Source organism: Marmota monax, unplaced genomic scaffold (genome assembly GCF_021218885.2).
Source record: "Marmota monax isolate L192 unplaced genomic scaffold, Marmota_monax_Labrador192_F-V1.1 WCK01_AAM20220418_F8-fsc00199, whole genome shotgun sequence".
NCBI classification, from domain to species: domain Eukaryota; kingdom Metazoa; phylum Chordata; class Mammalia; order Rodentia; family Sciuridae; genus Marmota; species Marmota monax.
Window position 1 is genome coordinate 598,585 of NW_026694340.1, and position 26,477 is coordinate 625,061.

The 26,477-nt window shown below is 46.4% G+C and overlaps 1 long non-coding RNA gene across 1 annotated transcript; it reads left to right on the forward strand.

The window, feature by feature from the left end:
- Window positions 1–2,403: 2,403 nt before the first annotated feature.
- LOC131425060 (uncharacterized) lies at window positions 2,404–19,323 on the forward strand. The gene is made up of 3 exons (XR_009228904.1): window positions 2,404–12,229; window positions 12,899–13,285; window positions 14,955–19,323. It is a non-coding gene; the product is annotated as an uncharacterized LOC131425060 (long non-coding RNA).
- The last annotated feature ends 7,154 nt before the right edge of the window (window positions 19,324–26,477 follow it).

Below are 26,477 nucleotides of genomic sequence, written 5' to 3' on the forward strand. Positions count from 1 at the left end.
AATTCTACTCACCTCCTCCACCCACACACTTTCCCCACCTACTTTCTTCAGTGAGGTGTGATGGCTAGCACTCTAACAACCACTGTGGACTGTGAGAATGAGAGGTGTGGATGGGCTAGAATTCAGGTCTCTGATTACCAACTTCGGGCTTTTTTTTTTTTTTTTTGGTTCTGGGGATTGAACCCAGGGGCAGTTTACCACTGAGCTACATACCCAGCCCTTTTATTTGTTTGTTTTGAGACAGAATCTTACTAAGTTGCTGAGGCTGGGCTCAAACTTGGGATCCTTCTGCCTCAGCCTCCCAAGTCACTGTGATTGTCCTTTTTTTGTGTGTGACAGAAATAAATTCCATCTTGCTTAAGCCACTGTTGTTTTCTATTATTTTATAATTCAATCAGATTCTAACCAATACAAAATGTTTTGTTTCTATTTGGAGCAATTTTTTTTTTATTACTGACCTGTGTTTACATCTAAATGATATTTCCTCTCTGTTGATGTTGCTATAAATATTCTCCCCAGTTTTCATTTGTCTTGGATTTTCTTTGGGTTTTGTTTTTAAAGTAATGGTGTTTATTATTTATTTATTAATGTATTTACTTTTCATACTGGGGATCGAGCCCAAGGTGCTTACCCACTGAGCCACATCCCCAGCTCATTTTTATTTTGTATTTTGAGACAGGGTCTCATTAAGTAGCTGAGGCTGGCCTTGAACTTGCAATCCTCCTGCCTCAGCCTCCCAAATCACTAGGATTATAGTTGTACCACTGCTTTGATGCTCATTTATGATGGAGATAAAATTTCCAGACTCTTAGAATGCTATTTGATCTTTTATTTCAAGTTTTTCTCTTACTGAGTCAGATCAGTATTCCCCAATATTTTTCTAAAAATTGATATCACTGTTTACATTTAGCATTTTAGTCCATTGCTTGGTACAATTAGTGAGCATCTAATCTTTGGTAGGTCACAAGTTTCTAGTCCCAACTATTCTTTCAAGCTAACAGGAACCAGCATCCCCTCTTGTTTACCCTACCCACTGTGGCAGAGCCACTGTGAAGACCCTCAGCACACAGCCTGCCGCCTCCTGCCTTGCCTCTGTGGGTCATCTGCCCACTGCCTGAGATAGCAGATAGAACTTTGGGCTTCTTCTGGAACTTTGCCACCCTGCGTTCAGTGCTAGTACAGCTGGTCTCTCGTTTCTGTTTACCTTGATCAGGCCAGGGACAGCCTCCCAACTATCCCAGGATCCTTCTGTTGGTCTCAAAAGGGCAATATGAAGAATTTGTATATTTCTTTCCAAGTAGATGTGAAGCTTTTTAAATGAAAATTTTGTTTTTGATAAGGAAAAGAAATGAACCCTGTTCATTGTTTCTAAAATGAGAAAATACAGAAAGCACCAAACCAAAGACAAATGAACCCCAGATACTTTTTTACTATAACTGTCTAAAATCATGTGAAATAACTACCACCACCCAGAGGTAACCTCTGTAAACAGTTGATATAGCTCCCTCCAGACCCAGCTATACAAATATAAACATATATATACAAATTATATATGTTTTTAATAGCATACATTTATGAATATATATATTATATGTGTGTGCACGCACTATATCATATAGTGCATACACACACACACACACACACAAATATATAGTTTGTTTATTTTGGAAAACTTGATATTCACCCATAAGGAAGATGAGGAAATAATGGTACATCCTTGCAGCAGAATATATACCGTGCAATATTTAAAAAGACTACTATGGGTTTCTATGTACTGCCTTAGAGAAAGATGTACACAATATATTGCTATATATAAAAATCAAGTTGTTGAGGCTGCGTGCAGTGGCAAGCCTCACTATGTTGCTGAAACTGGTTGCTGGGCTTTGGAGGCTGAGGCAAGAGGATTTCAAGTTCAATGACAGCCTCAGCAACTTAGGAGGCCCAAAGCAACTCAGCAAGACCCTGTTTCTAAATAAAAATAAAAATACAAAGAGGGCTGGGGATGTGGCTCAGTGGTTAAGTGCCCCTGGGTTCAATTCCCAGGACCAAAACAAATATATATATACACATATACATATATATACATGTACACACACTCACATACATACATACATACATACTGAGGTCATAGCTCAGTAATTGAGTATATAACTCTGGCTGTACAAGGCCCTGGGTTTAAACCCCATCACCATAAAAATAAATAAATAATCAGAATAAGAAATAAAAGGAAAAATGGACATCAAAAACTTCACACACATAGTTTTGTTTATGAAAATGGGATTGCACTACATGCTTTGTCCAGTAACTGACTTTTGTTTTGTTTTGTTTTGGTCCTGGGAATTGAACCCAGGGGCACTTAACCACTGAGCCACATCCCCAGCCCTATTTTTATTTTTATTTAGAAACAAGGTCTTGCTGAGTTGCTTTGGGCCTCCTAAATTGCCGAGGCTGGCTTTGAACTTGAAATCCCCCTGCCTCAGCCCCCCAAGCTGAGCAACCAGCCTCAGCAATGTAGTAAGGTTTGCCACTGCACGCAGCCTCAACAGCTTGATTTTTACAGATAGCAATATATTGTGTACATCTTTCTCTATGGCAGTACATAGAAACCCACGGTAGACTTTTTAAATGTTGCATGGTATATATTCTGCTGCATGGATGTACCATTATTTCATCATCTTCCTTATGGGTGAACATCAAGTTTTCCAAAATAAACAAATTATGTGTGTGTGCACTATGTTATACATATATTCATAAATATATGCTCTAAACAAAATATCTTCCTTGTTACACTTTTATGCATTTGTTCTAGTGTTTCTATAAAACAGATTTCTAAAGTTGGGATTGTTGAGTTCATGGGGAAACATACATGGTAAGTTGTACATGCATCCAGCAGTTGTCCTTAGTCAAAACCTTGTACCAAGTAAATGCAAGGTCCTTTTAAATGGTTCTTTTGCTGCCATGTGTGTGTGTGTGTGTGTGTGTACATGATCTAGGGCTTGAACCCAGAACCTTGCACATGTTTAGGCAAGTGCTCCACCACTGAGCCATATCCCCAAGACTTTCACTGCCCATTGTTTCCCCCACCTCTTTGTTCCTCACTCTGCTGCTGGAATTACCTTTATAAAACTCAGATCTGATTGTGATTTGCTTTATTTGAAATACTTCAAAGGCTTCTCAGTGCCAAGTTTTTAACACTCATCCTAGCTCCTTCTCAGCCAGTTGGGACCATCTGGGAAGCAGAGAGCAAACAGAAGTAGAACTTCAGGAGGTTTCCTGGGGAGGCTGGTAACACCTATGAAAGATAAAGGCAGAGAAAAAGAGCAGCCTTCAGACAGAAGTCGCTGTCTAGCTCCTAGGAACAGAAAGGGAAGAAAGGAGAATCAGGTAGGAAGAACTTCAGACTGGGCTGCAACTCTGGAAACATCTCAACAAGCCCAGTGGGGAGCTCTGGCCAAAGACTGCCCAGTAGATGAGTCCACTGGGCAGAAACAAACTGGCCCAGGCCTCCTGCCATATTCTGCCATTGGCTTGGGAGCTGCCTAGGAGGCAACGTGGCCTTGACCTGAGTGATGTCGCAGCTCCTGAAGCTGCAGGTTGCTAGGCTCCTGTACTCCTTGTATCAGTTTCTCTGAATGGCAAGTGTCGTCCGTTGGCTGCCATAAACTGCAGTCTGCCTTTTGGCCTTATCTCTTCTTTCCCTGCTCCCAGACCCCATGCCCTGGTGCCATTGGCTTGACTACATGCCATACGCTGCATGACCAATTGTTCATGCCACCCCCTAACCCTGACCTTTGCACATTCAGTTATCTCTGCCTGCAATGCCACTCCTTTCCAACTATACAAAAAAAAAAAAAAAAGGAGTTTTCTTCTTCTTCTCTCTCTTCCTGTACTGGGAATTGAACCCAGGGCTGCTCTACCACTGAGTTATACAATCTCAGTCCTTTTTATTCTTTATTGTGACACAGGGTCTCTCCAAGTTACCCAGGCTGGCCTTCAACTTGTGATCCTCCTGCCTCAGACTCCCAAGTTGCTGGGATTAGAGGTGTGCATGACTGTACCCTGCTTCATAATGTTTTCAAGACCTTACTGAATTGCAACCTACTCTGGGTCACAGATCCCCCCATACAGAATTAATCAGTTCCTTGCTCCTGCTGTGCAGTTTGTTGATTAGTAAAGTTTGGAGTATCTGGTTCCTTTTTTTTTTTCTCCTTCAGAGTTTTGTCCCCTACAATCCCTAAACCTGGCACAGTGTAGGTACACAGTGAATGCTAACTGAGCTGTTTCCCTGCTATTCCCAAAGAACCTCAAGGTTGCAGAACTCCAGCTGCTGGAATGGGTTGGTTGCCTTAAATGGTCAATAAATGTTTGTTGAATCACCTAGGACCTTAATTGTAACCTTGGAAAGGGAGAGGGGGAAGGTGTTTCCTGTTGCTGGGGATCACCCAGTATGGAGCCAAGCCAGAGTTCTAAGACTAGAGAATATCTCCCTCTCCTTATATTTTCTTTCCTAAATGGGAAAGACCCTAGAGTGCTGATGGTGGTTTTTATTGTTGTTGTTGTTGTTGTTGCTTAAGTAATCATTCTATTGCCTTAGGTCAATAGGTGGGTACTTGAAGCCACTTTATGAGTTGAGATTTTGCACTTGCCCATGACTCCTTCTCTTTAGGGCCTAAGAAGAGCCATTGTACCCACACTGATCTCCAGATCAGATGGGTAATCATTGTCTGAGTGAAGGTTAATGGCTGGGGGAAGTTGGAAGGGTGGCAATGATATTTCTCCTCTTGCTCTTTCCCATGCCCACCAGTTAAAGAATGTCCCTATGGGGAGCAGCCAAGAGTTTCTGGGGTGGGCACAGTGGGGAATGACAGCAAAACCTGGTGGGGATGAGCAGCTATGGAGAGAACAGAGAGGCAGCACTGGCTCCGTGTCCCGCCTTGCCACTCTCCTTTCGGTGTGCTAAGATGATGTCCCTTTGCCACTGTCCCTCAGTGGAAGGAGGCTAGAGCATGGGTGACCATGACCTCCCTACCCCTTCACTGCTCCAAACTGTTCCCTCAGAGGGAACCCCAGGGTTTCTCCATCCAGGCATGAGGGCCCTGTGCCTCTGCCTTCTCCCACAGGGAAAAAACATAGGGTGGAAACTTCTGGCCAAGGCCTTGGTTTTTGGAGCCAGCTGGGCAGTGGATAGGAATTCTAAGAGACTTTGTAGTCTAAAGAAGATGTAGCCCAGGGCTTCTTATCTCTAGATCCACAGGCTCATTTTTGGAAGCTACAAATCTTCCGCCCAGGTGCTATTGCATCAGGTATGTGGCAAGATATAGTTCTCATCAGATTCCTTGTCACCAAAAATGTCATGGGCCAAACCACTATGTTACTCCAAAGAATAACAGCTTTCTAATACAAAAGAGGATGTTTTCCTGTCAGAGCCAGGTTGTAGTTGGATTCCCCGTGCTACATAATGGAGGCCCCCGGATAATTCTAGAAAGAAGCCCATATCCCCCCTTCATACCAAGATCATCCTCAGGAACTGTGCGGTACCTCTATAATTGGGGTTTGTGGTAATGGGGGCCTTGTGGATTCTGTTGCCATAGCCCCAGAGATTGAACCTCTGAGAGTCAGACCAAGTAGGATGATGCCCATCTCCTGTGAGGACAACCCAGAGGCAGGGCAGACTCCTAAAGGTGTAGATGTGCAATATCAGTAAGAATTGGATATTGTTAGGCTGTTAGATGAATTCCAGCATTTATCATTTTTCAGCCATTCTGAAAATTCTTATTCGAGCCTGAGTTCTGGGCTCCATTTCAGGGAGACATGTCTCATGTTCCCAGAAACTGTCAGGAGCATCTGATACACAGCGGCGGACACCAAGGGAAAAGAAACCCAAAAAAGAGAAAAGTGAATAAAAAGAGATTTCTCAAATTAGAGCAAAAACTGAAGTCAGTCGCGCAAGCATACAGCTATAATGTGACAACCTCTCTGATTTTTGACACCCCCTCTTTTTATTTTAAGTTCTGGCCACATTTATGAATAGGGAACCATATCTGCTGAGACCTCACAAGGGTTACATAAACAGTTTGGATGGTTACATCTTTTAAACAACAGTTTCTGAAAGCATTGAAAAAATCCCACTTATTTAACAGTCTGGTGCCTTGAGCCAGCCCTGGAAGTTCCTGGGAGCCTTGCAGAATCACTTCCTCCTGACTGTGAGTGGGGCAGGGTGAGGGGGAGCTCTGGCTTCTAGAGAGTGCAGGGGAGGAAGCGCCCAGCTGTGTGTGTGGGAGGAAGGCATAGAGGGAGGGAGGAGGATGCCCCAGATTGCTCCTCATATGGGCAGCTGTGTCTTGTTACCATGAGAGAGCAGGGACCCAGGATGGAGCAGACATAGGTCTCCTGGGGGTTTGGCTCTTTGGGGAGGAAGCATGTGTCCGGGCAGGCTCTTCCCGTTTGACAACCTAACATGATGATGAAAATAGTGTTCTGGGCTCCTAAGCCTTGATGGGGAACGTTCCCTTCTCTCTTAGAGTCTTAGCAGCCTTGGTGGTCTGGAGGGTTTCTCAAACCTTGGAGCTGAGGTTCTGAGTAATGCTTTTGTGTCTTTTAGCATATCCTAGTCACCAACTCCTGTCCCCATTGGCCTTAGTCTTAGTACTGGGGGAGTAGCTTAATGCTATCAGTTTTGTCATTTGAAATTTGTTTTGGTTAAATAATCTCCTTCCCCAGATATCGTTTTTGGAAATGCAGTTAACTAAAGATATATAACTCACTAGTGTAAATTAACTTTATCCAAATTATGTGCTTCAATTCAAAGAGGGCTTTGTCTACTGGGTTTTAGCCTACTTGAGGTTTCACAACCCCTCCAGGATCTAATGCAATAGATAGAACCTTTTCCCAGGAAAATTCACAAACTTCCAGAATTGTGTGGACCATCTGGGAATTTCAGGAACCCCTTTGGTCCTACCCCGGAGTTCTAAGTTCCTGTGAGAGGGAAGGTGGGAAAGGTGGTAGTAAGGGCAGGGGACAGGGATGAGCAAGGACTCCAAGTGCCACCTCAGAGGTTTTGCCCAAGACCAATTGTGGAAAATATCATTAGTGAGTGTTCATTGCCAACTGTGGTCACTGCCTGTCCTAGAGAAAAGGTATCTTTCCGTCAGCAGTGACACGGAGCCGGGGTGTTAGGACTTGTACACTGAACCTTCATGTACCAGCATGCAGCTGGGCGAGGAGATGCTGGAGCTGGCTTTCAGGTAGAAGAAGCAGGTAGCAGTTTGTGTCCATCTGGCAGATTGGGGTCCTCTTGGCAAAGTGACAGGAGCCCCCAAGCCTGATACCACCCCTTCCCCAGCAGAAGAGGTAGGGAGGGGCCTTGTCACTCTGGATGGCAAGCTCAGAGAACCTTGAGTTCAGGATCTTTTTTTGGGGGGGAGTCAGTTTGATGATGATGTAGCTTTGATTCCTAGTGTATTGTTCTCTTTGAACTAGGGGAAACATGGGGAAAGTTTTTGGATCTGGTGCTGATGTAAAAGCATCACAGGGGATTTTGGAACTGATGGGGCATAGTGAAACAAGCATACAGATCGTTTGTAGCCCAGCGCTTGCTATGCGACTCCCACTGTCAGTGTGGTGACTCAAGGAGGAGAGAATTTCCCCTTTGTTGAGCCAGCTGGACCAGTGTCAGCACTGCTCTCTTTGCAGGCTCTGGCACAGAGAAGCAGGGCCTGACTGTGGGGTGTTTGCAGGGATTGGGGGCCTGGGCCCAGTTTAACACCCATAAAAAGCATGGTCCATCTTGTGAGCCAGTTATCCAGGGTCTCCCTAATCTCGTGTGACATCCGATCACACGAGTGACACACACAATCACACAAGCCTGTGACATCCGATCCAAACTGGGCATATGCTCCTGTGTTTGCGGAATATGGCTCAGCTTTCGCCTGTCACACCAAGTAAACTCACCCTCATAATCGCATGCAGGCCTCTCACACTCACCATCAAGCTTTCTCCTTCACTTTGTGATGTTTGATACTAATAATTTTCATCATTATTGCTGTATTCACTGGACTTCTTGCTATTAAGATAAAGATTGCTTAAGCTGGTTTTAAAAAAAAAAGCACCAGCTATAAATGAAAAGACCTGTAAATTGAACTTTTCATGAACTCGGTCTGAGGACTACATTTTGAGAACCACTGGCTTAAGCAAAATCCAGCAGGTCTAGGCAACTGGCCCTCACCCCAGGCACAGGTGAGTGAAGTGCAGGATGGAGGAGGAATGGACGGGTACAGTAGGCCAGAGCCAGTAGGCCTTTGGCTGCTGTTCGAGGAATTTACAGGTGATTCTATAGACGTAGGGCCATGGTGGATGAAGGTGGCATAAGGTCCTGGTCTCCAAGGTTGTCTTACTCTGGGATTTGGAGCATCCTTGGCCTGAAGCTTAAAGCTACACAGACAAGCAGGTGATAAATTCACCTGCTTTGGGCCTGTGCTGACCCCATGCAGCACACCTGCTTAGGCAACTCAGTTTATACCAACAGACAAACAAGAATCCCATCAAGGTGTATTTTTAATATGAAGCATTGGGATTATCTGTAGCCATCTATGCATGCAGTGGAGATGGCAAGTGGGATGGGAAAAAGTCACTTCAACCATTTAGGCAAAAGTGTCAGTTTTAGTCTCAATAAGGAGATAACTGGTCTGTGTTTTTCTTTCTTGTGGCCTAGGGAGCTCCCAGAGGAAAGGACATTACAACCCAAACTCCATTTCTTCCACTAGGGAATCACTTAGAACCAGTAGTTTCCTCCAAATGGACTCTCTTAGACTAAGAAAGGGAGACTTAGCCACAGGCCAGCTGGGAAGGGAGCCACACTCTGTGAGGGAAAGGCCCATCCCAGTCAGGACACAGTAGACCAGTGGGACTTGCCCTTTCCCTGATGGCCCATGCATGCAAGCCCATACCACCTGTCATCCTGTAAACTGACTTCCAGTTATACCACCAATAAGCTGTACTTACTATCAGTTCTCTCTAACATAATCTAGGCGTGGTGTAGAGACAAAGGTGAATCAGCCATGGACATGCCTTCCTGAAACAATTCCATTTTTTTTAAAATTTATTTTTTAATTATAGATGGACACAATGTCTTTATTTTACTTTATGTGGTGCTGAGGATCGAACCCAGTGCCTCAGGCATGCTAGGTGAGTGCTCTACCTCTGAGCTACAACTCCAGCCCAACAATTCCATTTTCTTAGGGGGAAGGGAGACTGAAGTCATTCTTGGTCATTAAATCCCCCTACCTGACCTCTTGTTCCCTCCCTTCACATCCCTGGCTTAAGTCTAGCTACTGGTCCCTGATGCTGGGGACTCAGGGATCCTTTATTCAACTTTTACCACATCAGGTTCCACGTGGGTCCTGGGCTCACAGAAATGACTAACTCAAGCCACTTGTGCCCTTGTCGGGAGCCCTATTTGCCCCACAGCTGCAGCTGGGCCAATTCTGGAGCAAGTGCCCTGCAGCCACCTTACCTGGGCTAAGGGTCCCCAAGTCTCCTTGCTGACAGGACTCCACATTGGTAGATGGAGCCTGGCCTCCTGCCCCTTTCCATCAGCCTATCCCAGCCCAGCTAAACCCAGGGTCCCTAGGCATCACAGCTGCTGCACACATAAAGCTCCACAGGAAGGTGGGCTGGGACTCATGTGAGTGGTACTTTGACGACTCACCAAAGACTACCTTCCATCTAGAGTTCAGCCTACCTTTTTTGTAGGGACATTCAATTGGTCACTTATTCTTCACCCCCAAGTCCCTTTGCAAGAGAATTACCTAGAACAGAGCACAGGCCCAGGAATCACAGGCTCAAGTCTTGTTCTGCCTATCCCTGCTGTGTGACTTGGGCAAGCCACCTCACCTTCCTAAAGCTGTTTCCTTGTTTGTGGAATGGAGATAATGACCTTGCTTACTTCCTAGTGTTGTACAGAGGCACGCCTCTCGTCCTTCAGCTGCCCTGAAGCCTGCAGGTAGGGTGAGGAGGTTGGACATGCTATACCAGCTATGTTTGGGTGGGGACAGCAAATGGAATAGAAGCAAACTAATTCGGTCTAATAAGGAGGAACTGCAAATCTTCCTCTCTGTGCCATGGGGCCTGGGGCATGGCAGAAACAACCCTCCAGGGCTGTGGACTCTAGTATTTCTTGAGCACTAAGCACCTGTATGTCTTACCCACATTTAGTTTAGTCTTCACAGCAAGCCCATGAGATATGTTACCATCCCCATGTTGCAGATAAGCAAACACAGGCTCAGAAAGGACCACATGTTGCCCTGGTGTCATATTTATTGAACATTTACTATGTGCTAAGTGTTTCAGGTCTAACAGCCACCAAGATAGACTCGTGTCCCTCCCTCGTTCCACAGGTGGCCCCGGCTAAGCTGGAATGAGTCAGAGCTAGACTCAAAGCCAGGTCTGGTGGCCTTCTAGGCTGGTGCTTTTCCCACCTCACACTCCAGAACTCTCATTACACTCCCCTCATGGGGCCACAGACTGTGCCTGGCAGCCCCTTGGAGAATTTGAGGATTTGGGAATAATCCTGGGTTTGGAGACAGGCTGTTTCTGTAGAGCTTTCTGTTTGCCCAGCAATCCGCAAGCAGCCCTGACCCAAAGCCACGTTGGTCCAGTGCCTGACCACTGGGATGTTTCTCCATGGAGGGAGGAGCTTTCCCAAGGGAATTCCCCCAAGGGGAGGGGAGCCATCTTTGTTCTGGGGCCCCAGAGGGACACTGTTTCTGGCTGAGGTGGGAAATCCCCTTGGATTTCTCTGGGTTTATGGGAGGGACTATGGTTTTCCTGCAGCTTAAACCCATAAGGAAGAAAAGGGAAGACCAATGTATGTCAGAGAGTTAAATGAGTCTGGATGGAAGTGGCCCCCCGTGTTTGGGGCTCAGCTTCTGCCCTTCCTTCCCTTTAGCCTTGGGCTCCCTCGAGACCTGTATTTATTGAACATTTACTACATGCTAAGTGTTGCAGATCTAACAGTCAACAAATCAGATCCATGTCCCTCGCAGTGGGCTTATTTTCCTTGAGTGGTCACTTGTCTTGGGTGAACTGGAATTGTCAGAGCAAGGACTCAAAGCCAACAAGTCGGGGGGCCTCCAGGGCTTGTGCTTTCCCCACTGCATCCTCCAGAACTCCCTTTCCCTCAGGACATGCCACTCATGGAAGGCAGAGACTGACTCTGGAAACCCCTTGGAAAATATCACTGGAAAGAGATGTTTTCTTTTTATTTTTTTTAAAGGACATACAACACCAGACAATCTTTATATATATATGACTTTATTTATTTATTTATTTATTTATTTATTTATTTATTTATTTTTATGCGGTGCTGAGGCTTGAACCCAGTGCCTCACATGTGTGAGGCAAGTGCTCTGCCACTAAGCCACAACCCGGAGGAAATAATCTGCTTCACAACCTCCACCACTACCACCCCCCAAGAAAAAGGACACAAGATTATTGGAGCATTTACTCATAGTAGCAATCACCAGAAGCAATGTATATGTAATGAAATACTGTGCAATCATTAAAAATCATCTTGAAGAAGAAAATTAATAACTTGAGAAGAGTGCTTTATAACAGATGTGTTCAAAAATTCAGATTACAAAACATAATATACCTTTTTTTAAAGAAATTTATAGGGCTGGGATTGTGGCTCAGTGGTAGAGCGCTCGCCTCACATGTGTGAGACACTGGGTTCAATCCTCAGCACTGCATGGAAATAAAATAAAGATATTCTTTCCACCTATAATTAAAAATATATATGTTAAAAAAGAAATTTATATATGCACAGAAAAATATCTGGAAGGGTACATATCAAGTGCAACTTATAGTTAGCCGTCTCCAAGTAGTAGAATTATGTGACTCTGGGGGTTTTGCTTGGTTTTTTCCTTCTTCTGTTTTCAGTAGTTTCCTGGTCTTCAGTGGAAATGTGTGCCTTGTGTAATCGTGGAGAAACAGTCCCACAATGTGAACCAGAGAGAGAAGGGAGAAAGAATATTTCCTTTTGGCTCTGAACCTAAGGCCACTCTGGGCCCTGGCCTTGTCCCAAGAATGTAAATACTGTAAATGCCACAGGGGAGGCCTGAGAGCAGTGGAGTAGGGCCCAGCTCGAGAATCAGCTGGGCATCATTGTCCAGGCTGTGTCATAAATCTCATTCCCCCAGAGAGTCTGCCTGACCACACAGCCGGACTGAAGGTGGGTTATCCGCATTTATTTTCTATCTTTCACTCCATTTTTGTGTCTTCAGAGTGCTTGTTGGTATTTGAAATTACCTGCCTGCTCATCTGCTACCTGGTGATCATTTACGTCCTACATCAGAAGACAAGCTTCCTGAGGGGAGGCCCCTGCCTGTCTTGCTCACTCTGACTTCCTATCAGGGAAGGGACTAAGGCTAGATCTTAATTTGTAAGAAACAGAACTTGCTGAGCAGCCCCAAGCTATGGCCATTTATCCCAGAGCTACACATGAGAAAATGGGAATTACTTCATGGCAATCTGGGAGGGGGGGGATATCTGACTCGAGGCGCCAGAAATGGTGACACCTGGCACCCAGGGGGCCTAGCCCAGCATTGTAATGGCACTTCCCACTTAAGGGTATCATGGATGAACCAGCTTTGTGCTCTGCATTTCACACTTGAGGAAAGTAAAGGGAAAACTGATTTATCCTATGATCCCTGGCTCCTTTGCTTCCAGCCCTACTGTGGCTGCCATCCACCTCGGTCCCCCAGTTCAGGACTTCAGCTTCTCTCTTGAACTCACTCCTCCGGTGCTCATCCCACCCATTCCACTGAATCTCTCATGACCAGGATCTTGGTAACTCCAGGACGCTAAATCCAGTTGTTAATTCTTTGTCCTTGTATTGCAGGAACTTGCTCAGTGAATTGCTCCATCCTCCTTGGAATCCCTTCTCCTAATGTTCTTGCCACTACTTCTCGAACTGAGTTGCTGAGCTGTTGAGTGGCATGCCGTCCTTGGATGGCTTCTCCACTGACTTCCATTCTACATCATGGTCATCTTGACTTCGAAGAGCTACATGCTGAACACTCACAAATATTCATTTCCAGACTCTCCCCTGGATATCTCCAGCCAAGTGTCCAAAAGACATCTCACACGTAACATGTCTGTGTTAGCTTTTCATCACTGTGACCAAAATACCTGACAAGAACAACTTAGAGGAGGAAAGCTGCTTTTGGGCTCTCATTTTCCGAGGATTCAGTCTATGGTCAGCTGGCTCCATTCCATTGAACCTGAGGTGAGGCAGAACATCATGGTAGAAGCGGGTGGTAGTGAACTGCTCAATTCATGGCAGCCAGGAAGAAAACCTTCTAAGAGGCTGGGGCTGTAGCTCAGTGGCAGAGCCCTTGCCTAGCATGTGTGAGACACTGACTGGATTCGATCCTTAGCATCACATAATTAATAAATAAAATAAAGAAACTTCTTGTAGGGAACACTCCTGGTGACCTGCTTCCTCTAACAAGGTCCCTCCTTCCCAGTAATCCATTCAGCTGTGGATCTATTTGATGGATCAATCAACTGATAAGATCAGAGCCCTCACTGATACAGTCACTGCCTAAATGCCCCACCTTTGAACCTTGCTGCATTGGGGACCATACTGTCAACACCTGAGCTTTTGGGGGACATTTCAGATTCAAATATAACAATGTAGAACCCTGAGTTCTTTAGCTGTCTCCCTATAACATCCCCACCCTGTAGGTATCTACAGTTCAGAAAACGGCAGTTCCATCCTCCCACTTGCTCAGGCCCAAATCCTTGGAGTCCTCCTTCACTCTTCTTTTTTTTTTTTTTTTTAACCTCACTTCCAGTCCATCAGTAAATCCCGCTGGCTTCACTTTCTAGAATCTGCCCGCATCTCGGCACCTGCATGCTGCCTGTCTGGTCCAGGCCATGCTTGTTGCTTCCTAGGATTTCTATGATCGCCCCTTAACTGGTTCCATCCTTCTCCCAAGTTCATTCTCAACACTGCATCCAGAGTGGTCCTCTTAAAACATGAGTCACATTGTGTCACTTGTCTTATAAAACCCTCTAGTGACTCTAGGAGTCAAAGCCCAGGCCTTTCTTTCCTACCTGAAGCCTCTCTTTCCTCCCCTTTCCCTTCCCCTCTTCTCTGCCCTGGCCACTCCCCCTCCTCACTGGCCTCTAACGTGCCAGGCAGGCTCTCTCCTCCAAGCCTTAGTACTTGCTGTTGCCTCCCCCTGGAAACCTGCTTCCCCACGAATTCTCAAGGTCCATATTCTCACTTCTTCTAGGTCTTTGCTCACAGTTTACCTTCTCAGATGTCCAGCCTTTCCTGGACACACTTCTTAGAGTTTTGGCACTCTTTCCAGACACTCCTTGCCAGCCCCTCTCTCAAGCTGTATTCTTTTCTCGGTAGCACTTACCACCACTGGTTATCAAATATTTAATGTATTTATTTTTTTAGTTGTTCATCCCCCAATAGACTACAAGGCCCATGAGAGCAAGTGTTTTTTTGTTTTGTTTTGTTTTGTTTTGTTTCTGTTTTAGCCACTGCTGTATCTCCAGAGCCCTTGGACAATGCCTGGCATTTAATAGGTGCTCAAATAAATATCTGATGAGTAGCTTTATTCATGAAGATGAATGAAGGGACCACTTAGTGTTTATATAAGGCCTTAAGACAGCATAGAAAGAACACTAAGGTTTCTGCCAGCTCTGGATGATTAACAAGCTGGGTGAGAAGGAAACCCTCCCAGAGGAGAATGCCCCTGGGTGGAAGCCACATGCTGGTCTCTCTTGGCCAGCACACAGCCAGCTCACACCTCGTAGCTTTTGAAGAACTTGTCACAGCCAAGCTTTGCATCCCTCAGCTTCCACCCAGGCTTGCTTGGGTCAGAGGTCTACCCTGAGTGCTCTGTCTCCATCATTAACTTTCCCTTTTTCTCCAGGTGCCAGAGTTTGCAAGCTATTGATGGAAAACAACATCACAGTAAGAAAACAATAAGACCATGTCCAGCTGGGAACTTCCCAACTTAAAAACCTTGGAGTGTATTCAAGGAAGACCAGGGTGTGAAAGTGTCAGCAACTGGATAAAGTAATGACCTAGGGGACTAGTGTGGACTTCCTAGTCAGAATGTGAACCCTGAGGATGGGGGACAGAGTTAGTAGTGAGGTATTTATTTATTTATGTCTGCATGTTTGGTACCGGGGATTGAACTCAGGGGTGCTCACCACTGAACCACATTCTGAGCCCTTTTTTATTTTTTATTTGGAGACAAGGTCTCACTAAATTGCTTAAGGCCTTACTAAGTTACTGAGGCTAGCTTTGAACTTGTGATCCTCCTGCCTCGGCCTCCCAAACCGCTGGGATTACAGGTGTGTGCCACCACACCCAGCAGCAGTGAGGTCTTTAAACCCACTATCTTACTGCATTTTCTGTTGCTACAACAGAATACCTGAGATTGGATAACTTATAAAGGAAAACAGTTTATTTAGGCTTATAGTTCTGGAAGCTTGGGAAAGCCAAGATCAGGTGGTTTTATCTTGCTCTTCATGCCTGGCATAGCATGGTGGGAAAGTAAAAGGACTGTAGCAAGCATGCAAAAGAGAAAACTGGAGGGGAGAGGTTCAAAACAAACCCACCCTCTCCACAACCTCCTCACCTCTTAAAGGTCCAGCCTCCCAACACTGCCGCAGTGCCAGTCAGATTCAGTATGAGTTTCAGAGGGGACAAACCACATTCAACGCACAGCACCTGGAGAGGCAGTGCTTCCCTTGGGGACAGCTGACTGAAGGCCCCCTGGACAGCCTTCCCGCTCTGCCTTCCTTGCCTCCCTCCATTTCTCCAGAACTCCTGCTTAGACCTCAACTCATCCGGCCTTGACAGAGTTCTCTGGCTTTTTTTCTTTTCTTTCTTTAACTATCAAAGACATTTTTCTTCTAGATTGAGAGGAAATTTACTAGCATCTTTACAGCATAGGGTTCCTCGGATTTTGTGTTCAATTTCAGTCCAACTTACAAAACGTGAAACCCAGGTGAAGATGGCGTGAGGGAGGGAGCATAGCGTTAGAGGAAAGCAGCGTTGGACTCGGCCTGAGGTTGGAACCACCCATCTTTGAGCCAGCCAGGGACAGAGGCAAGACGTGAGCTTCCCTAAGTGTTTGTCTCCTGCCTATCAAATGGATAGAATGCCTACCTCCAAATTGGGACGATGTGGTAAAGTTAGCACATTGAAAGCCTGCAGCACAGCCCACCTGTGGCAGGGCTCAGCAGAAGGGTGTTCAGATGAGACATGAACCCGCAGTTTTTTTATCTGTGTAGAAGCCTGGCAACAGTAGTGTGTGTGTGTGTGTGTGTGTGTGTGTGTGTTTAGCTGGTAGAATCATGGGTGATTTTCAATATATTTTTTTTTGTTTTGTTTTTCTACAAGAAATACATACTACTAGCCAGGCACAGTAGTGCACATCTGTAATCCCAGTGACTTGGGAGGCTAAGGCAGGAGGATCACAAGTTTGAAGACAGCCTCAGCAATTCAGTGAGGCCCTAAGTAACTTGCTGAGACCCTGTCTCAAACTAAAAAAATTAAAATAGAGCTGGGGAAGTGGCGCTGCACTCCTGAGTTTAATCATAAAGAAAGAGAGAGAGAGGAAGGAAGGAAGGGAGGGAGGAAGAAAAAAGAAATAAAGAGAGAAAGAGAAAGAAAGAAAGACTACTTAGAGGGAAAGGAAAGGTACTGGGGAATGAGATTGACCCAGTTATGTTATGTATATTATGAACTTGACAATGAATCTCAGTATCAGTATAATTGTAATGCGCCAATAAAAAAGGAAAGAAAGAAATACATACTACTCATATAACGATGAGAAGCGGAATGACTCTAGAGAGGTATTATATACTTTTTAAATTAATTAAAGCGTGAAAAGTTTGGAAAAAGAAAAGAAAAACCTGCAGTCCATTTGCCTTTCGTAGACATGCCAGCTATATAGCCCCTGGGCAGCGCCCCAGAGGACTGAGACAGAGGCAGGGAGGAGAGGGCAATGGGTGAAGGAAAAGAAAGAAAGGAAAGTCACTCTGTGGGCTGGTGCCCACGGAGATGCCCCTCAGAAGAAATGCTCAGCCTTAGCATGCATGTATGTCCTTCCCCAACCCAACATGGCTCAGGAGCCTCTGGTAGAGGATATGGTGACATAAAGCCCCTCTCTCCAAGCTCCAGACAATGATGACTGTGTGCAGCTCCCTTCAGCTGCTCAGGCAGCTGACCTCTAGCACATCTGAGGAGGGGCCTGTGGCTTCAGCCCTGTGGCTCCTGATCTACCTTCATAAACCTGTTTTTTGTCCCTGTCTAGAGTAAAACATGCAGGGAATCCTACTGAATTCCAAAAATCATCCTAAAAGGATCAACACCTCTCTGGAGTCATTCAGCTTCTCAAGAGAAGCATTCCAATGCCGTGCTCCAGTTAACTATTGCTGCATAACAAACTACCCCATAACTTAGTAGCATAAAGCAACTACCATCTTATTATGCTGCAGATCAGGGACCCAGGGCCCTGTTCTCTGTTCTGCAATGTCTAGGACTAGGTTGGGATGGCTGGAGTGGCCAGGGCAACTGGAATGGTGGCTGTGAGCTGGAACAGCTGGGGCTGAAGGATCCACTTCCAAGGTGGTTTGTCACTAGACTGGGATAGCTGGAAGGCAGGGCTCCACAAGGCCTGCTGACACGTGGCCTTTCTAGCATGGAGGCCTGGTTGTTGGACCTCTTACACGGTAGCTCAGGTTTCTACTGTGAGTGTTCTGGCCAGCGAGATGGAAGCTGTGTGACACTATATGGCCTGGCCTTGGAAGCCACATACATCATCTCCACTAGAGTCATAAACCTGCCCAGATTCAGGGAAGAAGACACAGACCCACCTCATAATGGGAGAAATGGCAAAAAAAAAAAAAAAATTAGCAGCCATGTTTTGAATCTACCATACTCCCACATAGGTGATGTATTCCTAGGTCAGGTCAGGGTGAGGTGGTGGGACATTGAGTCCTACTGATCAGTCTGCGACTGTACTCCCCTCACCTGTTTTCATCCCTATATCCAACTGTCCTCCCACCAGCTTATGTCTCTCTTATTGGGTAGGCAGGACCTAGGGAGGATTTCAAGCCAGTTCCCTTGGTTCCTACCCCCAACTGGCTCCTGTACTTTATCCCACCAGCCACACTCCCTGCTCTCCCCAGTCTGTGCTCCCCCAGTGTATGAGCATAAAGTAGCTTGCTTTCTGCCTGTGTGACCCTCTGCAGTCCTGCCTGTGGAAATCTCTCAACTACTCATGTCTCCTTTACCATTCTCTTTGCCTTTGAGGATTTATACCATTTGATTTTTTTTCTGTCATTTTAGTGGCACTTCAAGAGAGACACAGGACTGGGACACATAGATAAATTGGCATGTTTAACTGGAAGCCCTTTTCTACCTATTTTTTTGTTTGTTTGTTTTTGTTTTTATTTGTTTGTTTTTGCAATTCTTGGGATCTAATCCAGGGCCTCGTGCATGCTAGGCAAGGGCTATACCACTGAGCTACATCCCCAGATCATTTTATTTTCTATTTTTGAGGCAGAATTTTCCTAAGTTTCCTAGGCTGGCGTCAAATTTGTGACCCTCCTGTCTCAGCCTCCTCAGGAGCTGGGCAGGTGTGCAACACCACACCTCACTCTGCTGGATTTCTTTTGAATGAATGTGTCTCTCTAAGCTGTGTTGTAATCTTCCCTGCCCTATAAAAGTACAGTGTTTGATAGTATAGTGACCACATTTAGCCTTTGTTGATGATTCAGAGTCCTCCTTATGAACATACATGTTCACCTTGCAATGGTTAAGTTAAGTAGAACTTAACTGTCCCTCCACGATGGGACCCTGATCACAGTTCCCCACAGTGCTAGAATGCTTGACACCTCTTTCCATGACTGCCTCTGTCTCTGGCTGCCTCCCATCCTGTGCATCTGTGCTGGGGTACTGCATGACAGCAGGTTAACTTCTAACTTCCTCTTTTAGAATTGCTAAGCCAGATCACTATGCCAGGCTTTCTTTGGTTGCTGTCCCCCACCCACTACTGCTCTTCCCTATGCTTTCTGCCCTTCCCTACGCTTCCCAAACTTGACCTTGGTGATGACATCAACCAGCTCCATGCCTCGTGCTTCAGTTAGGTTTGACCAATTGAAAATCCTAGCTAAGGTGGGCTGGGGATGTGGCTCAAGTGGTAGCGCGCTCACCTAGCATGCATGAGGCATTGGGTTCGATTCTCAGCACCACATAAAAATAAAAAAAATAAAGATATTATGTCCAGCTAAAACTAAAATATATATATATATATATATATATATATATATTTAAAAAAAAAAAAGAAAATCCTAGCTAAGGTTGGAGGCTAGGAGGAAAGTGGTATTAGGGTACTCTATCCCCCCAGCTTTCTCACTTGCTGGGCCTCACAGCAGCAATGTCTGTGTTTTCACCCCCAAACCACAACTGCTGCCAGCCACTCTCTGGGCTCCAGTAGACTTTCCCTCCTCCTCTGGGGTGGAGGACATGGTCACAGCCCCCCACTGTTGCCACTATTGCTGACTCCAGGGCATCTAACCTTTCCTTGTGGATTTCTCTCAACCTGTGCCTAAACTCTCCTCTGGTACCTGGGGCGTCAGGGGTGGGGAGCGGCGTGGGGGGGGGGCATCTGTTTCCTGCTGAGATCTGATCAGTACAGAAACCTTGCTGATTTGCATCTAACACAAGAATAAATAGTTCCCTAAATTCACCCAGCAAGACCATGGTAGAAATCCTGGGTATGAGCTTTGTGACATCTCAGGGACACACAGGGACTTTTGTTTCATTTTATTCACATCCTAGTTTTTTAACTGTGATACAGATAATAAAGGGCACTGGATTACTGACTTCTTACTAGAGTGTATATAAAGAAACCAGGAGAATTCACGATGACGTCCAGAAGTTATATGTCAGGCTGGCAAATATCAACAGCTTGGGGGAAAATATCTGGTTTCCTGATCACGGATCCCTGTTAGGTCTGGAAGGTGAAGCTGAGTATTTGGGGACATCCAGGCCGAGTGATTCCCCCAGGCCTCACATGAGGACTCTCTCAGGTGGACCCACCCTGCCTGTGTGTTTTCTGGTCAGTTTGGCTCTTTGATGCCTTTGTTCTGAGGAAAGTCGTCTGCTTGTCTATTTACTGGGAAACCCAGGCTTGCCCCTGGTTACATCTCACAGTCCAAGGAGCAGCCTGGCGCCCAGCTGCCCTGTGTCCACCTCCATGCCCAGCCTGCACCACTCTCCTGCATGGACACTCCCTGATTCTCTTGCCGCCTCAGTCGCCTGGCCCCAGTCAGCCCTCCTTTGTCTCTGCTTTGTGTAACTGTCTGAAGAGCGCATATCTCTAGGGGAAAAAATCAAGAACTCCTATGACCACTCATTTCCTGAAGCACAAAAAAAGAAACATTTCATAATTGCCTCTTAAAGAAGTCAACAGGAAGGGGTAATGTCACTCCAGCTAGCAAGGGGTTGCTGTCGTGAGTGGTGAGGTGGCACATGGGGCTGAGGTGCCAGCCAGAAGCAGCACAGGCAGACCCCTCAAGACCCAGACCTCCCTGTGACCCACTCCTGCAAAGCTGTGGGCCCTCAGCCCTACTGGACCAGTGGAAGGTGTCACTCCATTCCACAGGGAGGGGATTGAAGCCAAGGAAGCAGAAAGTTGCAGCCTCAGTAGAGAGACGCTTTCACACCCCTCTGCCTTATCCATGTTGCTGTCACTTCTAAGGATTTTTTTTAACCTAGCCACCCATCCTTGAATGATACATCTTTTATCAGTTCAGCTTGTCCTCTTGCAGCCCAAGCTGCTCTGAGTCCTTTGGCCAAATGAGCACAGCTAAGGCCCCCCAGCGTCCCTGTCCAGCAGAGGTGCAGGAGGCCCCATTCTGTTCACTCTTTGCTCATAGATGGTATATAACCTTCAGGGACACTGCCTGCAGACCCTGCCTACTTATTCTGTATCGATGGTGGGGGACCTGGAGGGATGGGGGAAATGTGCTCAGGCCCCTCCCACAGCAGGAGGTTCCTGGTTCATGTTTCTGAAAAAGTAGATGGGATCCAGGTGGGTAGAACACCTGTGTGTGAGCCCATGTCCTGTCTTATCCTGTCTAAGCAGCCTGTGGTTTGAGCAGAATATGCTGGAAGTTAGCCATCACAGCTGCCACCAAGCACAGAGAGTTAGGGAAGCTCTCAGCCATGCACTCAAAGCTGAGCTTGATGTAGTCCTCAGCAAGATGTTGCAAGTTCCTAATCTGGAGACAGAGGCCAGGGAGAGTGGGCATGGTCTGGAGCCCGGAGCTGGCTATTGCCCACAAGCACAGACACCCTGAGTCAGACCTCCTCCCCACCCACCATCATGGTCAGAGCCTCAGCCTCAGGGAAGTCCGGCTGCCACCTCTCCATAAGTGGCCCTGTAACGGTTGTGCTGAGTGATCCACTTCCCTAGGGTGGGATGGGGTGAAGTGGACCCATCTTGGTCCCATTACACACCATTACACACTGATGCAACCAGATTTCAACACACGCTGCTGAAGAAGCACATTACCCCAGCATGCTGCAATACCTCCTCTGCCTGTGCGTGAGGCTCCGAGTTGGCAAAGGTGGGCATCTCCCACCCCAGCATCTCACTACACTCACCTGCAAGTAGCTTTTTTTTTTAATATTTATTTATTTTTTTTTTAGTTTTTGGCGGACACAACATCTTTATTTGTATGTGGTGCTGAGGATCGAACCCGGGCCGCACGCATGCCAGGCGAGCTTGCTACCGCTTGAGCCACATCCCCAGCCCTGCAAGTAGCTTTTGACAGGACCTCTTGAGGCCTTTGAGTGGATTTCTTTCCCAGTGCCTTTTACTCCTGGATGGGATATTAGAAAATACAGATGCTTCAGCCTTGCCCCCATCCTAAAGATCTAACTAAATTGATATGGGTTTCCAAAGAAATTTTTTTAATGAAAACTTTTTTTTTTTTTTTTGCACAGAGGATTGAACCCAGGGGTGCTTTACCACTGAGCCACATCTCCAGCCCTTTTTTGTATTTTATTTAGAAACAGGGTCTCATTGAGTTGCTAAGTGCCTTGTTCAATTGCCAAGGCTGGCTTTGAATTCACAATCCTCCTGCCTCTGTTGTAGGGACAAACGAGGCAAGGCACTGAAGATAAGTTTTATTTGGCTGCACCAGGTTCAGAGGGCACAGCTTTTGCTGTAATCAGTTAATCCTCTGAGCCCTGAATTCAGGGAGTTTCAGAGTTTTATACCCACCATGTAAGGGGAGGGGCTCAGAAGTTCACAGTCTGCAGAAGTTCACATAAAAGCATCTTTTTCTTTCACTGTTCTGGGCAAATTAACTCTTCCAGGACAACACCTGAGAAGGGGAGAGCTTCTTCTCCCCTTTCTTTCCTCCCCATGCCAGCTGTTACCATGGAGCCCATTTGTAACTTATCTTAAAAGTGTAGACATCTCTGTGAAGCCCAGCTCAAGGCCAGAGGCCTTGTTTGCACATTTCTTCAAAGTACTATACGGACACGTTTGTGAAAAACTAGTGAGGGGGTATCCAGCACCTGAAGTGCTGGTATCTTCTCGGCCAGTAGCCAAGTAAACAGGGTGACACGAAAATAGGAAGTTTATCTACAATGGACTCTTTTGCTGACAGTCCTAAAATCAGCCATGGTGAAGAGGGCTTTTCTGTGGAGAAAGGAGGTGCCACTTCACCTCAGCCTCACAAGCTGCTGGGATGACAGCCATGGCCAGCATGCCAGCTTAAATAAAGGACAGCATACATGTAAAAAAAAAAAAATTGCGCAAACCATAAGTGTAAAGCTTGGTACATTTTCACAAAGTGAACTTAGGCCAAGTAATCGGCGTCTGGATCAAGAAACAGAAAATGGGGAGCAACCCCTACATGTGCTTCGAGTCACTACCGACTTCCAAGGCTAACCACCAGCGCACTGGTTTCATTAATGAGGTTCTTGGCATAAAAGTTAACTAGTGAGATCAAAATAAACACACAGACTCAGTTACCTTTTTCTATGACCAGGTCTGAGACGGCTCCCCCTCTGGTTCCCACCTTGAACCACCCAGTAGGGCAGCAAGGATTACTCAGGGCTAGCAGGAGAGAGAGAGAGGGAGCACGCCAGGGAGTAGCCTTTTATTGGGGAACAAGAAATTCAGGGGAGAATTCCATCCAATGAAGGTTGAGGGGGGCCGCACTCCAAAGTCAGGGTTAGTGATTGGCCCCAGGGGTCAGTGGTCAGTCACACCCCCACACGGACAGGCTCTCGCACCAGGAGAGGGCTGGGAAAGCTCCGACACAGTTTAGCCAGAGCGCCTCAGACCCAAACCAGGAGTTGCCCAGTCACGTGTGAGAATGGCTCCCCACACTAACCAACAGCCTAGTTTGGTTCAGGCCACTGGTACATGTAGTGTGTGAATGAAGTCTTACAGTAGATACCCTTTTGTCTCTGACTTCTTCCATTCAATGTTATATTTGTGAGATGATTCATCCAAGCCATTGTGGTTGTTCATTCCTTGCTGAGGAGTACACTACTGCTGGACTGTTTCTCCATTTATCTGCCCATTCTACTGTTGATGGATATTTGGATTTTAGTTGCCAGTTTGGAACTATTATGACCACTCTTGCTGTGCACATTCCAAAGTGGATCTTTAGAGAACATGTCTACATTTCTGTTGGGTTTAGACCAAACAGTGGAATTGCTAGACAAGTCTGGTTGTAAGTAGTTCAGCTTTTGTACCTTATGCTAAATAATTTTCCAAAGTGCTGTACCAATTTCCACTCCCTCCAGTAATGCATGAGAGTTCTGATGCCACACATCTTTGCTGACAGTTGGTATTTCTTCCTTTTTTTTTTCTGTATCAGTCATTCTAGTGGGTGTATAGTGGTGTCACAGTCACAGTGTGGTTTTAGTTTGCATTTTCCTGGTGAGGAATAAAGTTGAGCACCTTTTCATATGTTTATTGGCCATTTAGGTCTTCTTTTTGGAAGTGCCTGTGGAAGTATTTGAATATGAGCACTTTTTAAACTCCTTAGGTAACTCTAATGGAAAACAAAGGTTGAAAACCATTGAACTAAACCACAGTTTAGTATTTGCAGCTTCCTTTTTCAATTTCCTGCCCTTGTGCTTAAAGATGTTTGGATCCAAGTGGACCTCATGGATGTGGAGAAAGATAATCATCTCCCCATGTAAGATGCACCTCCCAGGAAGAAGCAAGAGTTTGGCATGTTGAGAATCTTTAGGAATGTGGCCTCCACTTTAGAAGGGTCCAGGGAGGGCCTGTGTTGTCCGCAACTACCACAGACATTTCCTGACCACAAAAATGGCTCCTTGTCTGTTCCCTTGGAGCCTCGGGCTATTGTATGGAGGAAGTGGAGGGCCCTATGCCAGGTACTTCCCAGTTTTTTGGCCAGTGAGAATGGGACCCAGCTCATGTGGGAGTTATGGTTAGTCTAGGGACAGTGGAGCATGTGTTCCAGGGACCTAGGTAGTGGAGGGAGGTCTTTGTCCTGAGTGGGAGCATACATGGGTCCAGACTTGGCCAGCTCTTGAATTCTGTGGGTTCACATATGGGTCCCATATTGCACCTGGAGTAGCCTCCTCCATCCTCTGCCCTAGATTGCCCTCCCCACAGGAAACCTTGCTCCAGGACCATCCCTGGCCTCCCCACCCCTCCCCAACCCTTCACTCCTCTGAGATTGGCAGCACTTGAATGAGAGCACAGAGAGGCTCCTAATGACATGTCATCTTAATTGAGTTCCCATTATGTCTTCTGTGCTCGTCACACTCCCACTGCTGGACTGTACCCTCATCCCAGAGATGTGGGGCATTTCTTTGTGCTCCCCCACAGTGAGTAAAGTGCCTTTTGGTAACTCAGTACAGCATCTTCCAACTTGAGAAGGAAGATACAGACCACATATAGACTTGAGCTGTTCAGGCATCGAGCCAAGCTGCCCTCTGGAGGCTCCACATTGGCCCACATGCACATATCAGTCTGCTGAGGAGCTCAATGCAGTGAGTCTGGAGTTGAACCACTGGCTGGAGCTAGAATGCTGGTGCCTGCACTGGGTATGCACTAAGCCTGCCCAGGCAGAACTCCCTGGTGGGTTTCATTGTACTACCCAGAGATCAGTGGGAGGAAGCAACTCGTCAGTGCTGTCCTGTGTGCTCCTTGAAAAGAGCAGGGTCCACCTTTTATCCACTGAAGTCCTGCCATATGCATGGCATGAGATAAGGAGAAGGACACACATGGACAAAGTTGATATTTTGGAGGCTGGGGGCACAGAGATACTCTGGGCTCTAGGTTGTGCCATAGCCCATGAATTCAAACTTATCTTGGAAATTCCTCCAAGCAGAGGGCACTCATGTCTGTTAGTCCAACTGCAGGTGCTGAGGTTTTCCTAATTGACCCAAATGGTAGGCTGTAGCAGCCAGTGACCAGCTTGTCGTTTAAACCTGGAATGACAAGAAAAACCCATCTTCCTACCATGCAGGAGAGTTCTAATTCCTTCACATCCTTGCCAACAGTTGGCATTTTCTGTCTTCTCCATGTTGGCCATCAGAGTCCCGTGAAAAGAGAGAAACCTTCCATGAGCCTATATCCCAGCCTCCCCCTTTTCTTCAGGGATTCCACCACTCCACAGCAAACATGCTGTGTTAATCAGCCTTCCTTCACTGTGACAGAATACCTGAGGAAAAAAACTATTGAAAAGAGGAAAAACTCATTTTGGCTCACAGTTTCAGAAGTTTCACTCCTAAGCTTCATTGCTTTGGGCCTCTGGTGAGGTAGACACCATGGCAGAAGGGCATCATAGAGGAAAGCTGCTCACCTTATGACAGCCAGAAAGTGGGGGGGGGGGAGAAAGTGAGATATCTGGGACAAGACAAACCTTTCCGGGGGCACCCCAGTGACCTTCTTCCCCCTTCCTGGGGACACCCCCAGTGACCTTTTTACCCCCACTGGATCCTACCTCCTAAAGTTTCTGCCATCTCCCAGTAATGCCATCAGCTATGAACCCATCAAGGTATTAATCCACTGATAAGATCAGAGTCTTCATGAGCCACTCACTCCCCAAGAGCCCCACCTATGCTACATTGTGGACCAAGCCTTCAGCATACAAGCTTTGGGGATCATATTTCAGATCCAAACCATAACATGTGTCCTTCCATTTTCTCAACCTGAACCTCCGAAGTCTCCCCCACTGGCTCCTCCTGTGAAGCATCTGACATGCTCCCATCTCCACCGTCTGTGCAGTGCTGTCCTCCAGCCCACCTCACCTGTGGAGTCCATCCAGGCTGCTCTCCTCTCCACGGTCCTCCTCATCAACCACTCATGTATCCAGCAAGTATTTATTCTGCACCTGCCTGTGCTGGGTGTGGTGGAGATTCAGTG